The following is a 16,182-nucleotide window of genomic DNA, read 5'->3' on the forward strand; positions in this document are numbered from 1 at the left end:
ACACACGACCTAGGAGTTAAACTAAGATTTCCTAAACTAGTGGTTCAACCAATGTGAATCCTCTTAGGTTCACATGGAATTACACCACTTCCTATGGTTAGCCAAGTAAGAGGTGGGGATGTGAGAAGCTCCCCTTGCGCATAATCAATTTGTTATGCGCACCCCAGAAGCTAGAAAACAAGTTATAGTTGATCAGGTTAGAACTTTAAGCAAACTAAGTCCTTAAAGATTCCAATCTTGAAGACACCACAAAGGTTGATCACTCTCTTGATTAGTCAAGATATTGTATTCCACCAAAAACACAAGAAAGCAAAGCTAAGATTGCTGAAAATACCTCCATATTATTGAGCATGTATCTCGTTTTACATAATTGTAGCCTTTATATAGGCATGTAAACATCATTATCTTATAAGGAAACACCTAACTAATGAGGATCCCTTTAATTTAGGAAAACAAATCTGCCTTGATATATGAATCCTTCCAAACTTTGTTCTTCAAGATCTAAGCCTTGCACATCGTCTTGCACATAAAGATAAGTGATTATCCTTTGTGAAGCTTTGGAAACTTCTAGAACAGTCTTACAATCTTCTAGAACAACCTCTTTGTCATGCACTTCCATGATTAGGCCTTGTAAAGCCTCTTTCATCCTCTTTGTCATTGCCTTAGTCATTGGACCACTGATTCCTTGCAAAGGATCTTGAGAAATATTTGGAAATATTAGCTTGAGTCATTTGGCCAGCATATCGATCTCCATTATTCCCTCCCTCCTCGAAAAGATTCGTCCTCGAATCACCTACAACAAACAAAGACAAATCAGCAACATTAAAAGTCGCACTAACATTACCATAGTTACTTGGCAAATCTAGCTTGTAGGCATTATCATTGATTCTTTCCAAGACTTGGAAAGGTCCACCTCCTCTAGGCTGCAATTTTGATTTCCTTCGTATTAGAAACCCCTCCTTATGCATGTGCACCCAAACCCAATCTTCAGGTTCAAAAACAACCTTCAAACGCCCCTTATTAGCTTGCTTAGCATATTGCCCATTCTTCCTTTCAATGTTAGCCTAAACCTTGGCATGTAAATCCTTTACAAAAATTGCCTTTTCCTTACCATCAAGATTAGCATGTTCATTAGTAAACAAAGGTAAAATATCCACAGTAGTTAAAGGATTAAAGCCATAAACAACTTCAAAAGGTGAAAAAGTAGTAGAATGAACAGACCTGTTATATGCAAAATCAATATGTGGCAAACACTTCTCCCACTGCCTTGAGTTCTTTTGAATGATAGCATGCAACAAAGTAGTGAGTGTCCTATTAACTACTTCAGTTTGACCATCCGTTTGAGGATGTGCAACAGTAGAAAACAAGAGTTTAGTTCCTAATTTATTCCATAAAGTGCGCCAAAAATGACTTAAGAGCTTAACATCTCTATCACTAACAATTGTCTTAGGAAAACCATGCAAACAAACAACTTCTTTAAAGAACAAGTCAGCAATATGTGTTGCATCATTGGTTTTAGAACAGGCAATGAAATGAGCCATTTTACTAAACCGATCAACAACAACAAATATGTTGTCCTTACCACTTTGAGACCTTGGTAACCCAAAAAAAAATCCATATAAACATCAATCCCAGGCTGGTTAGGCACTAGTAAAGGGGTATACAAGCCATGCGGTTTAACTTTAGATTTTGCTTGCCTACACGTAATGCACTTATCACAAACAAATTGTACATCATGCTTCATATTAGGCCAATAAAAATGCTCACGCAATATATCTAAAGTCTTTTGTACACCAAAGTGCCCCATCAAGCCGCCTCCATGAGTTTCTCTAACAAGCAACTCACGAATAGAACAAATAGGCACACACAATTTACCTTTTTTAAACAAAAATCCTTCATGCCTATAGAAATCACTAAACGCACACTTATAACATGCATTCCATACTTGGCCGAAATCATAATCATTTAATGCATGCCTCCTAGATAATGCATCAGCAACAACATTTTCCTTTCCATGTTTGTACCTAATCACATAAGGAAACATTTCTATGAACTCCAGCCACTTAGCATGCCTTTTATTAAGCTTACCTTGGGATTTCAAGAACTTTAAGCTCTCATGATCATAATGAATGATAAATTCCCTTGGCCACAAGTAATGCTACCATGTTTGAAGAGTCCTCACTAATGCATAAAGTTCCTTGTCATAAGTAAGATAATTCAAGTCTGCCCCACTTAGCTTTTCACTAAATTAAGCAATTGGTTTGGAATCTTGCATCAAAACAGCCCCTATTCCAATTCCAGATGCATCACATTCTACCTCAAAAGCTTTATCAAAGTTAGGCAAACACAACAAAGGTGCATTAGTTAGCTTATTTTTCAAAGTTTTGAAAACTCGATCATGCACTTCATCCCACTTAAAAACAACATTCTTTTTAACAAGTTCATTCAAAGGCGCGGCAATAGAACTAAAATCCTTAACAAACCTTCGATAAAAACTTGCTAAACCATGAAAACTTCATACCTCGTTCGCATTCTTAGGTGTAGGCCAGTCCCTTATTGCCTTTACCTTCTCTTCATCAACACTAATACCTTGCGAACTAACAACAAATCCAAGAAACACAACAGATTCCATGTAAAACGTGCACTTCTTAAGATTAGTATACAATCGGTGCTCTCTTAACACACTAAAAACAGCATGCAACTGTTTCACATGTTCATCCAAATTTTTGCTATAAACTAAAATATCATCAAAGTAAACTACCACAAATTTTCCTATGAAATCATGCAAAACATGATTCATTAACCTCATGAATGTACTAGGTGCATTAGTTAAACCAAAAGGCATTACTAACCACTCATACAATCCATATTTAGTTTTAAATGTTGTCTTCCATTCATCTCCCTCTTTCATGCAAATTTCATAATAGCCATTTTTTAAATCAATTTTAAAAAACAAACAAGAGCCATGCAATTTATCAAGCATATCATCTAATCTAGGGATAGGATGTCTATACTTAACCGTTATTTTGTTAATGGCTCGGCAGTCCACACACATACGCCATGTTCCATCTTTCTTTGGGACTAAGATGACAGGAACCGAACATGGGCTAAGACTCTCCCTTACAAAACCCTTTTGCACCAACTCATCCACTTGCCTCTGTATCTCCTTTGTTTCCTCGGGATTAGCTCTATAAGCAGGTCGATTTGGTATGGCGGAACCGGGTATGAAGTCTATTTGATGCTCAATACATCTTAAGGGAGGTAATCCATGGGGAATATCCTCGGGAAATAGGTCCTCAAACTCCTGCAATAAAGACACAACAACACTAGGCAAAGAGGGGTTAAGGTCATTAGTAGAAAAGTAAACATACTTGTACATAAGTACAAGTAGTTGCTGCCTTGCAATCATGACACTCTTAACCTTATTTTTTTCAGCAAATACACTCATTCCCTTGCTTTTCTCTCCTTTTTGTACACTTCTCTCTCCAATTTTCCTCTCGGCCTCACTCTTTCCACTTACACTTTTCCTCTCGGTCTCACTTGCTCTCTTTGCTTTTGCTTGTTCACTTTCTTTCTTTTTCATTTTCTCTTGCTCACACTTTTGTTCTTCTCTCATTTTGCACTCTCTTGCTATCCTAATCTGATCTTCATAAGCTTGTAAAGGTTTGAGAGGGGTTAGTACAACAATTCGGTTATTCAATACAAAATAATAACAGTTTTTATACCCATCATGTGTAACCTTCCTATCAAACTGCCATGGCCGGCCAAGCAATATATGACCAGCATGCATTGGTGCCACATCACATAGAACCTCATCCTCATACTTTCCAATTGAAAAGGAAACCAGAACTTGCTTGGTTACCCTCACTTCTCCACATTCATTCAACCATTGCAATTTGTACGGTTTAGGATGCTTTATGGTATGCAAATTCAGCTTATTTACCAACAACGTACTAGCAACATTAGTACAACAGCTCTAAAACACTTAACATCGCATGACTTAGAAGAAGTTTTAGTTTCAGTTTCACCTTTATGAACACCAACCAAATCCTTTTGATTTGATTTGCTTCTCCACTTTAATGGCTTTGTGCAACATCTCCTCCATCTCCACATAGTATTATTGTAAATCAACCACATCAGCAATCTCCTTGTTCAAGCCCACCAATAAATCTAACAATTGTTGCTTCTCGGTTCTCCTCTATGTTTGCTCTAATCATGGCTATCTCCATCTCTTTGTAATAGCCCTCTACACTCATGGAACCTTGAACCAGCCCTTGCAACTTTCTATGCAAACCTCTATAGTAATGGCTAGGTATGAATCTCTTGCGCATTACCAATTTCATCTCTTCCCATGACCGAATTGGCCTCTCTCCATTCCTACGCCTATTGATCACCAATTGATCCCACCATATGCTTGCATAATTTGTGAACTCCACGACTACTAGTTTTACTTTCTTCTCCTTGGAGTAATTATGGCAATCAAATACGTGCTCAACCTTTCTTTCCCACTCCAAGTATAGTTTGGGATCATTCTTTCCTTGAAAGGTCAGAATCTTCATCTTTATGCTGCCCAAATTGCTATCTCTTTTGGAGATAGCCTTCTTGCCTCGTTTAGAACTTGATTCCTCCAAATCCGAATCATCTTCCTCTTCTTCCTCAAAAACACGTCTTCTAGTGGACTTAGAAATAGATGGGGATTGCAAATCTTCTAGCCTCGCATTCAACTTTCTAAATTGTTCATTAACAGCCCTTATGAACAATTTCATGCCAATATCTTGTGGTTCTCCTTCACTACTCATGTTTATAACCTGCAAAAACTCGTTAGAAATAAAAGAAATTTTGTTCCTCACACACTCCCTCACGTGTTTGCACTCAAATCAGATTGTTATCACTCGTGTTTCACACTATTTGACTTTTATCGATGATGACCTCACATCTCTTTGCCTTTTACCACTCAAGCCAGCATCCTTTATGTTCTTAACAGAATCAAGATCAACAAATCTCAAAGAGTAATCGGTTAGATGGTGGCAAATCTCAAAATCAAAACTTTAAAAACTTAGTTGAGGCAAACGATAGAAATAAGGAAGGAAAAAAAAATCAATTATAGGAGCCAAGAAAATAAGAAAACTTCAAAAAGAAGCAAAAGACATGCAAAAGATATCACTAGAATACGAGCAAAGCAAAAAGACACAAAATAGCCTTGCACAATTGAACCCGAATAGAATAAATAAAATATGGAGCACGAAATTAAATTAATTTAGACACAAGAATCCTTATTTGATAAGGATTAGTACTAATTAATATAGTAAGACAGTTGTTTAAGGAAAAGAAATCTCAGCTCAAAAAGGAATATACAGCTGGTTTTTTAATTAATCAACTAGTCAAACCCAAAAAGGAAAAGGATATCTTGTTATGACTTATTTGAATAGGAATATGATCTTGCAATTCAAGAAATCTCGTTTATGTTGGGAAAATGATTAAAAATCAGATCTGCAATCTCAATGAGTAGCACAAAACAGATTGCACACGGATCAAACAATGCAATCTAACTCCTTTTTTTTTCGAATTGGATGTTCTTTTCTGTCTCTTTTTTTTTTCTTTCGTTCTTCTTTTTTTTTTTTTTTGCCAAACTAAACACACAAAATAGAATTGAATCTATTCAAAAACAAAAATAAGTCGAATGAAAGAATTCAAAGAAACTATGCACGGACAACACAAGAAACGCGCAAATCAATTTATTATGCGCACCCCAGAAGCTAGAAAATAAGATGTAGTTTATCAGATTAGAACCTTAAGGAAACTAAGTCCTTAAAGATTCCAATCTTGAAGATGCCACAAAGGTTGATCACTCCCTTGATTAGTCAAGATATTGTATTCTACCAAGAACACAAGAAGGCAAAGCTAAGCTTGCTGAAAATACCTCCATATTATTGATCATATATCTCGTTTTACATAGTTGTAGCCTTTATATAGGCATGTAAACATCATTATCTTATAAGGAAACACCTAACTAATGAGGATCCCTTTAATTTAGGAAAACAAATCTGCCTTGATATATGAATCCTTCTAAAATACTACAACTAATGACAACTAAGCATAGAAAATTCAAAGTAAAACAAAACAAGCCAAAAACAAGCCCATCAATACATCTTAGCATGCGGATTAGGCCTTTCCTTATCATGTCCATGCGCCTTGGACATCGTCTAAGCCTTGCACATCGTCTTGCACATAAAGATAAGTGATTATCCTTGGTAAAGCTTTGGAAACTTCTACAATAGTCTTAGAATCTTCTAGAACAGCCTCTTTGTCATGCACTTCCATGATTAGGCCTTGTAAAGCCTCTTTCATCCTCTTTGTCCTTGCCCTAGTCATTGGACCACCGATTCCTTGCCAAGAATCATGAGAATATTTGGGAATATTAGCTTAAGCCATTTGGCGAGCATCTCGATCTCCATTATTCCCTCCCTCCTCGAAAGGATTCATCCTCAAATCACCTACATCAAACGAAGATAAATCGGCAACATTAAAAGTTGCACTAACATTACCATAGTTGCTTGGAAAATCTAGCTTGTAGGCGTTATCATTGATTCTTTCCAAGACTTGAAAAGGTCCATCTCCTCTAGGCTGCAATTTTGATTTCCTTTGTGTAGGAAACCTCTCCTTACGCATGTGCACCCAAACCCAACCTCCAGGTTCAAAAACAACCTTCAAACGCCCCTTATTATCTTGCTTAGCATATTGCTCATTCTTCCTTTCAATGTTAGCCTGAACCTTGGCATGTAAATCCTTCACAAAAGCTGCATTTTTCTTACCATCAAGATTACCATGTTCATTAGTAAGAAAATGTAAAATATCCACAGGAGTTAAAGGATTAAAACCATAAACAACTTCAAAAGGTGAAAAAGAAGTAGTAAAATGAACGGACCTGTTATATGCAAAATCAATATGTGGCAAACACTTCTCCCACTGCCTTAAGTTCTTTTGAATGATAGCACACAACAAAGTAGTGAGTGTCCTATTAACTACTTCAGTTTGACCATTCGTTTGAGGATGTGCAACAATAGAAAACAAGAGTTTAGTTCCTAATTTATTCCATAAAGTGCGCCAAAAATGACTTAAGAACTTAACATCCCTATCACTAACAATTGTCTTAGGAAAACCATGCAAACGAACAACTTCTTTAAAGAACAAGTCAGCAAAATGTGTTGCATCATTGGTTTTAGAACAGGCAATGAAATGAGCCATTTTACTAAACCGATCAACAACAACAAATATGTTGTCCTTACCACTTTGAGACCTTGGTAACCCAAAAAAAATCCATATAAACATCAATCCCAGGCTGGTTAGGCACTAGTAAAGGGGTATACAAGCCATGCGGTTTAACTTTAGATTCAAATTCAAATTCAAATTTTGAATTCAAACTTTGAAATTTAAACTCAAATTCAAAATTTTGATTAGTTTCCTAATTAACAATCAGTTATTCAATTAAACCACTAATTAAGGGAGCAATTATTACAACAACATTAATCACAAAAAACTGAAAAATAAAGGAACTAATTTTGCAAAAAAAAATTAATACTACAGAAATGAAGATTAAGAAGGGAGTTCGCTACTCTAAAGATTAAACAAAAAATAAAAAAAAATAAGAGTATGTAGCAATAAAAATCCAAGAAATGAAATGAGTTTCTAATCTAAAAATAAAAAAAAAAATAGAACCTAACAATCCTAAACAGAAATCTAGTTCGCTCAAGAAATTAAAACAAAGAGAAAAACTAGATCTAAGAAAAAAAATAACTCACACCTACTATTTCAGAACTAAAGAAATAATGCACCTGGTACTAAAAGAAAAAGATCAAAGAAACAAAAATTTACAGGAGTGATTGATTCTAAAAATGAAAAATGAAAAACTTCGAACCCAGAGATAAATAGAAAAAAAATTGATATAAGAACGAAACAAAAAATAATCCTAAAAAAATAAAAATAATTAACTAAGAATTCGAAAACACTACTTTACCAAAAATAATTTAAAAATAAAAACAAAAAAACAGGATTAAATTGGGATGACTACACCTGAATCGCAATCCCAATTTCTCTTCTCTTCCCTTTTCTTCAGTGGTTCGGCAATGCTCCGGTACCCCACTTTTGCTACTACGTCCTGCAAAATCAAAGATAAACAAGAATTAAAATGATATTATAGATCAAGTAATCAAAGGAAAATAAAAAAATAATGAAACAGATCCGAACAAAGCAAATAAAACTTTTTCTCCGTTGCTTCCCCGACAACAGCACCAAAAACTTGGTGCGCCCAAGATGCATCGTCAAACACCTGTGGCACCAATTTAGAGATTTATAAATTTTTCCAATCCTCACGTAACCTTAAACAATGTAGTACATGGTGAGGAAGGGGTCGAACCCACAGGGAAGCATGAATAAAAATTATTATTTTCATTACGGACAAATAAAAGGAAAATAGATATGGAATTTGCAAAAGAATAAGAACATAAAATTTATTAATGCTGAAATTAAATGTTCTGAATTGAACAAGGCAATAATTAAAATTCAGAAATTAAAGAACACTAAAATCCACAAAATAAGCAAATAAAAATGATCCAAAATTTGGATCCAGTGGCGGTAGCTGTCCGGGAAGACGAAATACACACTTTCTCCCTCCGTTCAGCCCTCGAAACCCTCGAGACACTTTTGCCTTGAACCGGACGAATGCAGATCTACAAAACATGCAAACAAACAGAAATTAAATCTAAAATATTGCCAAAATAAAAATAACATAAAAGAAACTAAAGAAAACGAAATGAATGGCTGATCAAATCCAGTGGCGGTAGTTGCAGATTGGCTGGACTGCTTACAGGAACCCCTCCTGACAAGATCTGGGCGTCCTTCCCTTCTACAACCCTTGAACTTCTCAAGAAACATTACCCTTGTGAACTGGGTGAATTGACCAACCCCTTCTCAAGGGCCCCATGGGTCCTTTTTATAGAGAAGGGTGGGCAGCTCTTAGGATTATGCAAAAATATGGATGCCCTAGGGTTTGAGAATGGAGGGTTAGGAATGTTCTAAGGAGAAGATCTAAGGGTATGAGAGTTTGCTAAGGCTTGGATGGTTGAGATTAGATGTTTGGGAGGAGTGGAAGGTGAAGATTTAGCAGTTAGAGGCGGCTAAGGTTTCTTAAAGGTGAAAAGAATGAGTGGGGAGGCGCCCTAGGGTTTGCTAAGGAGAGGGGAGTAAGCTAATACAGTAGGAGGGGCGCCTTTCTGGGTTTAGCAAATAGGAGGTCATAATATTGAACTTAATTGGGAAAGTGGCACATTTTGACTATTCTAAGGCCTAGGTAACCCTAAAATGATGCCCGTTAAGGCATCAAAATACAAAGTTATCAGTTTGAGGACCATGTATGAAGAGTATAATCGTTTTACTCGACAAAAAGGCCCTAAAGTTATTTATGACCACACAAATGACCGAGAACCAATAGGTTCTTGACCATTGTCTAAAGATGATGGGCTATATCAATGAACTGTAGGCTCTTGGTTTAGGGGTTGATGATGACACTAAAATTGATGTTGTTCTAAACTCTTTGCCACCCTCCTTCAATCAGTTTATCATGAACTACAACATGAATAAGCTAAAAGTTAGCCTTCAAGAACTCAACAATATGTTGTAGAGGGCTGAAGAACTGATTAAGAATGATAGGTTGATTGCCAATCTTGTTAAAGGTGGAAAATCAGGAAAGAAGAAGAGGAAGACAAAGAAGAAGCCATAGAAGAAAGTTGGCACAAACAAAAAGCAGAAGGATAAGACATCAGATGCCCGCCTCTTCTGCAAGCAAACCGGCCAGTGGAAGAGGAATTATCCTCAATATCTGGAGACCAAGAAGCAAGGTAAGTTTAAATCCTTTGTCATAGAAACCAATTTTTTGGATACTTCTGCATCCTAGTGTATTGACTTCGAGGCTTTCACTCTTGCATGTAACACATTGCAGGGGTTCAAGACAAGCGAAAGGCTGAGTGACGGAGAAGTGGCTCTTTACTTGGGTACTTCTGTAATTGTTATAGCTACAGCCATAGGAACTCTAAAATTATATTTTAGAGAAGGAGTTATTTTACTTAAAGATTGTCTTTATGTACCTAATTTGAGAAGAAATTTGATTTCTGTTTCAAAACTGTGTATGGATGGTTATTCTATTTTATTCAGTAATGTGATTACTATTAAACAAAATAACAAATTCCTCACTTACGGAGATGTCCAGGGGTAGTGGGAGATGTCTCATAGGTTCTAGAAAATAACCAACCTAGTAGGTCTACCTGGGTATCTAGGCCTCCTGTTCGTTACGGCTATGATTAAGAAAATTACTTGATGGAAGCCATCAACAATGAGGAAGATCCCGTAACTTATATGGAAGCTATGTTGGACATAGATTCCTTGAAGTGGGTAGGTGCCATGAAAGCCGAGATGGACTCGATGGAGACCAACAAGGACTGGACTCTTATAGACCCACCCCCTGGGGTGAAAGCAATTGGTTGCAAATGGATTTACAAGAGAAAGAAGGGCCCTGATGGTAAGATTGAGACCTATAAAACTTTTCTTGAAGCAAAATGGTACATCAGAAAAAGGGAATCAACTATGAGGAAACCTTTTCGTCAATCACAATGCTCAAGTCCATTAGGATCCTGCTAGCTGTAGCAGCACACCATGATTACGAGATTTGGAAATAAATGTCAAAACTGTGTTCTTGAACGGAGATCTTACTGAACATATCTACATGCAGCAACTGCAAGGATTCATTGCTGCAGTTCAGGAACACATGGTGTGTAAACTCAATCGATCCATATATTGACTTAAGAAAGTTTCTAGGAGCTAGAACAACCAGTTTGACTCTACCGTCAAACAGTTTGACTTTGAACAAAATTCGGATGAGCCCTGTGTTTACAGGAAGACAGTGGGAGATATGGTTACGTTCCTGGTTCTGTATCTAGATGACATCCTACTCATTGGGAATGATGTATGGATGTTAACTATGGTGAAAGTGTGGCTTTCACTGCAATTCTCCAATAAAGATCTTGGAGAAGCCTCCTACATCTTGGGTCTTCAACTCTATAGAGATAAATCGAAGAGGATAATAGGATTATCCTAGTCTGCTTACATTAACAAAGTAGTCAAGAGATACAGCATGGAGAACTCCAAGAAAGGAAATGTTCCTTTCAGGCATAGAGTCACTCTCTCCAAGGGTATGTCTCCCAAGACTCTCAAGGAGATAGAGGGCATGAGAGAGGTTCCCAATGCCTCAGTCATAGGGAGCATCATGTATGTCTTGTTGTGCACTCGGCCTGACATTGCTCAAGCAGTGAGTATGGTATGTAGATATCAATCAAACCCAGGACAAGAGCACTGGATAGATGTGAAGAACATATTGAAATACATTCAAAGGACAAAAGAGTTTCGTCTGATATTCGATGGTAGTTCACTACAGACCCTAGGGTATACTGATGTCGACTTTCAGTCAGACCTAGATGACAAAAAGTCTACATTTGGTTAGATCTTTATGATGGGCTCCTGTATAGTAAGAAAAATAGTCCACAACCTAGGTCAAGCACATTGTCGTAAGTGAGGCTGCCTAATGGATGAAATTGATCATCCTGGAATTTGGAATTCAGCACACCACCCATGTGTGGCAACATTGGATTTACGGGAGATTGTTATTGATAAATCTTTAGTTTGGTGCCTTAAGGGCATCATTTCAGGGGTTTTAGGCCTTAGAATAGTCAAAATGTCCATTTTTCCCAGTTAAATTCAATATTTTGACCTCTGAGGGTTTTCGTGCAAATCTTGGGGAAAACAGTGAAAGTTTCAAGGCTGAAATGCAGTTTTTGGAAAGTTGGTGTGAAGTCTAGCTGAGAGAGGGGGTGCTTTTGTGAAAAACTCAGCACAGGAAAGCGCTTCCTATCTGCTAAATCCAAAATGGTGCCCCTCCTACTGTATTAGCAAACTCCCCTCTCCCTGACAAACCTATGGTGCCTCTCCACTCATTCTTTTCATCTCTAACAAACCCTACCCTCCCCTAACTGCTAAATCCTCACCTTCCATCCCTTCCTAACATCTAATCTCCGCCCTCTATTCTAGGGCACCCTCTTTGGAGTGCATTCTAACTACTAATCCACCATTCAGCCTTTAGCCACAAGATCTCAGCCCTCTATTTCCCTCTCTATCTCATCCATTCACCCTAGGGCGCCACCCACTCCTTTTAATCTCCACCTTTCATCCCTAGGCGCCTAAATCTCCACCATCCAATTCTGTGCACCCAAATCTCAGCCTTACATAATATTGGGTGCCCTCTCCTTCTCTTCTCAGCCTTAGGATCACCTTAGAACAATCCTAACCCTCCATTTTAAACCCTAGGAAGCCCATATTTCTACAAAAACCTAGATGTTGCCCCCTCTTTCTCTCTAATTCCAGTTATATCCACCCCTCTCTATAAAAGGGACCCCAAGGTCCCTGGAGAAGGGGTTGGCCAATTCACCCAGTTCACAAGACTAAGGTTTCTTGAGGATTTCAAGGGTTGTAGAAGAGAAGGACGCCCAGATCTTGTCAGGAAGGGATCCTGCAAGCAGTCCAGCCAATCTATAGATACTGCCACTGGATCTGATCAATCATCATTTTATTTTCTTTCATTCTATTTTTATTTCAGCAATCTTTTAGATTTAATTTCTGTTCGTTTTTGTGTTTTGCAAATCCAAATTCGTACGGTTCAAGGCTAAGGTGCCTCGAGGGGTTCGAGGGTTGAAGAAGGGAACGACGCCCAAATCTTATCAAGAGGGGTTCCTGCAAGCAGTCCAGCCAATCTACAGCTACCGCCACTGGATTCGAATTTTGGATCACTTTTATTTATTTCTTTTGTTGATTTTAGTGTTCTTTTATTTCTGAATTTTGATTATTGTCTTGTTTAATTTTGAACATTTAATTTCAGCATTAATAAATTTTATTTTCTTTTTTCTGCAATCCCCAATTCCATTTTCTTTTTATTTGTTCGGAACGCAAAAATAATAATTTTTCCCTCGCTTCCCTATGGGTTCAACCCCTTCCTCACCATGTACTACGTTGTTTAAGGTTACATGAGGATTGAAAAATTTATAGATCTCTAAACTAGTGTTCCGAAGTGGTTAACGACACGCTTCCAGCTACACCAAGTTTTTGGCACCGTTGCCGGGGAAGCACCGGAGAAAATTTTTTATTTGCTTTGTTCGGATCTGTTTCATTTTTTTTTATTTTCGTTTAATTACTTGATTTGTGATCTCATTTTAATTGTTGTTTCTCTTTGATTTTGCAGGACATAATAGCAAAAGTTGGGGTACCGGAGCGTAGCCGGACTGCCGAAGAAAATAGAATATAAGAGAAATTGGATTGTGTTTCAGGTGTAGTCGTCATAATTTAGTTGTTTTTATATTTTTATTTTTGAATGCCTTTTTTTTAGTAAAATAGTAATTTTTGAATTCTTAGTTAATTATTTTTTTCTTTCTTTTTTTTCTAGATCCAATTTATTTTTTTATTGTTATTTCTTTTTCGTTTTGTTCTTAGATCTATTTTTTTCTTTTAATTAATCGAGCAAATTTCTGTTTAGGATTATTAGGTTCTATTTTTTTCAGATTAGAAACTCATGTTGTTTATTTTATTTTATTTCCTTTTATTGTCGCATATTCTTATTTTTTTTATTTATTTTCTGTTTAATCCTTTGAGTAGCGATTTTTCTTGTTAGAATTTATTTTTGTGGTTGTTAATTCTTTTAGCATAATTAATCCTTTTATTTTCGGTTTGCTATAATTCTTGGTTTCTTTATTTAATTAACCTTTAATTAGTTATTTAATTGAACAATTAATTGTCAATAGGAAATTATTCAAATTTTTTACTTTGAGTTTAAATTTCAAATTTTGAATTTCAAAAAAATAATATAAAAAAAATTATTAATATTTTAAAACTTTTGCATTTGCATTCCAACATTTAGGGTTTGATATGATTTATAGCATGCATCATATAGGATTATTTAATTGCTGAAATTATCATTGTTAGTTGTTAATGTGTTAGGGTTTTTCATTTTTAATTATTCCTTTTGCTGAATTAGTTTGTTATTTTATTTTATGTTAATGTGCTGAATTGCATATTAGAAATAATTGTTCATGCATTGTAATTAGTTGCATTTATTTTGTTTATTGTGTTTTTTTTTCGTTAATCCATTTAAGGGCAATCCCACTTAAATAAGATAAGGTGGGGATTTCATCACCCTTCCTTGGCCCCAAAACTACCATCCTTTCACGTACGGTTCACCCTAAACCCTAATTTAAAATTTGGATAGCAAGATCCTTTAGGGAGCCTCACATTTGGTTCAAAAGTGTGCTGAATTTTAGGGAAGCTTACAATTACTTTCCATAACCGGCGGTTGGCATCAAAGGAAAGAGGTTAAACGGCTATGCCTAAACGGGTTCTGTGGTTACTTAATTAGGTCCTTGTGAGATCAAGGGGAGCCTCCCACATCCCCACTTCTTACCAAGCTAACCAAAGGAAGTGGTGCAATTCCAAGAGAACCTAAGAGGATTCACATTGGTTGAACCACTAGTTTAGGAAACCTTAGATCAGCCCGTAGGTCATGTGTTTGAATTTCTTGCATTTTTTAAATTAAAAATTCAAATTTGAATTTAAATTTCAAAAAAAAAGAAAATCAAAATTTAAAAAAAAATCAAATTTGAGTTTGAGTTTCAAAATTTAAATTTTAAAATCTAAATTTGAAATTAAAATTAAAATTGTATGTTGTGAAGGAGATCTCAGAGGAGAGAAACAGTAGAACCCATACCTAAGATAGAGAGATACCTCCATCACCAACAATGCAACCAAATGGCCAAAATCACTGATGCCTAGCCTAGAAAGCTAAAGGAGTATTTCACTCCAACCCAGTACAACCCTTCATCCTGCATACAGTTGCCAGATACCCAAGCCTTGCAGTATGAGATTAAATCAAGCACAATCTAGATGCTTCCCTCTTTCTATGGGAATCCAAGTGAGGACCCATACAAACACATAGATGAGTTTCTGGAAATCTGTTCCACTATAAGGATCCAAAACTTTAATGATGATGCCCTTAGATTAACTCTTTTCCCCTTCTCCTTGAAAGACAAGGCCAAGCACTGGTTAGGAAATATAGGGAGACCTATTAGAACTTGGGCAGAAATGCAACAAGAATTGCTTAGAAATTTCTACCCTATAGGATGAACCAACACCAGGAGAAGAGCCATCACTGGATTCAACCAAACACCGGGTGAACAAATTCATGAGTCTTGGGAGAGAATGAAAGACTTGATGAGAAAGTGCTCACACCATGGCCTGTCTCAGTGGCAAATTGTCCAAGCCTTCTATGAAGGTTTGATTGATCAATACAGGAAAATGGTAGATGAATCTTGTGGGGGGCATTTATGAGCAAAAGTAAGGATGAAGCTTGTGCTCTTTTTGAGACCTTGAGTGAAAACTCCATCAACAATGCATCTTTGTATTCCTATGAAAGGTTGGCGGGACCCTCAAAGAGGCAAGGCTTTAAGAAGTCAAGAACAGTATAGAGCCCGAGGCAAGAATGGACCTGAATGCAATCTCTAGAAAATTGGACAGGGTAGATCTTCTAGCCCAAAAGCTTGATCAATTCTTCACCTATAACCAGCAACCGGGCCCATCGCCACCCTATTATGAAGTTTGTTCCATTTGTGTCAGCCTGGCCCACCAGGTTGATGATTGTCCCACGGAGGCCTAGTTTTCGTTGTTATCCAAGAACAGGTTCAGGCAGCCTAGAGTTTCCCAAGGCCCAATAATGACCCATTCTCAAATACTTACAACCCTAGGTGGAGAAATCACCCTAACTTCTCTTGGAGGACACATCAACCTAACATACGGTCCCAGCAGTACCACCCATCTAACTTCATGGTCCAGCAATTTCAGAGGCCACAAGTGCAAAGCCAATTCCACCCTAGGAACCAACCATTCCAACCTTATCAGGCTTACCCACAACCTCCTCAGACCCATACAGTTGATGACCAATTCATGCAGCTTCAGCAGCTGATCCTAACTCAGTAGCAGTCCTTCGCTAGATTAGAGAGCCAAATAGGACAGCTAGCCGAAGCCAATAAGAGGAGAGAAGTA

The sequence above is a fragment of the Nelumbo nucifera genome, chromosome 4, assembly GCF_055504915.1.
Source record: "Nelumbo nucifera cultivar China Antique chromosome 4, China Antique-T2T, whole genome shotgun sequence".
Classification (NCBI taxonomy): Eukaryota; Viridiplantae; Streptophyta; class Magnoliopsida; order Proteales; family Nelumbonaceae; genus Nelumbo; species Nelumbo nucifera.